We start from the raw sequence: 1,461 nt of genomic DNA, 5'->3' as shown, positions 1-1,461 counted from the left end.
TTACAGTGCTTTTTGGGAAAAGCGCTGTAAAAGAGCCTTTTAAAAATTTAAATAAAGACGCCTTTTAGAGCGCTTTGCAAAAGAAGCGCTGTAAAAGGCTTATAAAAAGCGCTGTAAAAGGGTTACGTATATATAACAGTTACCTCTTCAGTTTCCTCTTCATTACGTAAACTTCACTATCATCTCAACCTTCATCGTTCTTCTCTTCTTTTGCAAACCCTATCATCCCGTCCATTACGAACCTTATTTCCACGATCATCTCCTTCATTTCGAACCTTATTTCCATCCAAGATCATCTCTCCCATTTCACACAATATATTTTCATTGAAATACGTAACCCTCATTACGTATTTCTTCAATATCCTATTTCTTTGAACCATATTTCTGTGAACTTTCTGCGTTCCCTCTTTTCTTTACATTTCATCTTTCTTCGAACCATTATTCAGGTATTGATGTTATAAATTTTTTGTAATCATTAAAATGCATGTTGAGCTTTTTTAAGATATACTTATACATGTTGAGGTTGTTTATAATAATGCATGATCCATGTTGAGCTTGTTGATGTTATACTAAACTGCATGTTGAACTTGTTGTAGTTAAATGGATACAAACAAAGATATAGAAGTTCAAAATGAAGAAGTTGGCACCTCCAAGACTTATGAAAAAGAAGTCAAACGTGGTGCAACTATAATGCAAAAGGTGATTAAAGCAAGGAGTAGTGGGATTAAATTTGAGGTATACTATACTTTGTTTGCTGTGTGATTTTTATCTTTTTTTAGGGTTTAGGGCATGTACTTACTATATGAGTTTATTAGGTTGGCTGGAACGAGAGTGGTTAGCCAGTTGACCCCAACAGCTCCATGTTTGTAAGCTATATTGGGGCTGTTGTTCGTCAAAATGTCCCAATTACAATAGACAACTGGAGAGATAAGGCGTTGAAGGATGCCAAAGATATCATCTGGAATGACATTCAAGTAAATATTTTGATCTACTCTTTCGTTGTATTTACATGTTTTATAGCGCTTTTTTAAAAGCGCTGTTGTATCATTTACAGCGCTCGATTCCACAGCGCTTATTTTTTTGAAAAAGCGCTGTAAATGGCTTAAAAAAAGCGCTGTAAAATGCGTTTTTTCGCGTAGTGAAATATAGGACGGACTAAAATAATATAATTGAAATTAATAAAAGTCATATTATTTTTATTTGACTAAGTTAAAAAAGTTAGAATTTTTAATTCTCATAAATTTTATCATTTTTATAAGTCATACAATTTTCACAAGTCATACAATTCCACAAGTTTTTAGAATATCAAACAATTCAATCAAAAAAAATATATCCACTATACAGTTTTTTTTATCTATATATAGAGTTTGTTGTATTAATTTTATTATATTTTATCTCTTCAATTGCATAATTTCTAATATGATATATCCACGATACGATTTGTTTTATAGTATATAGAAC

Source organism: Cicer arietinum, chromosome 8 (genome assembly GCF_000331145.2).
Source record: "Cicer arietinum cultivar CDC Frontier isolate Library 1 chromosome 8, Cicar.CDCFrontier_v2.0, whole genome shotgun sequence".
In the NCBI taxonomy this organism is placed as follows: domain Eukaryota; kingdom Viridiplantae; phylum Streptophyta; class Magnoliopsida; order Fabales; family Fabaceae; genus Cicer; species Cicer arietinum.
Note: the sequence above shows the minus strand (reverse complement) of the source record.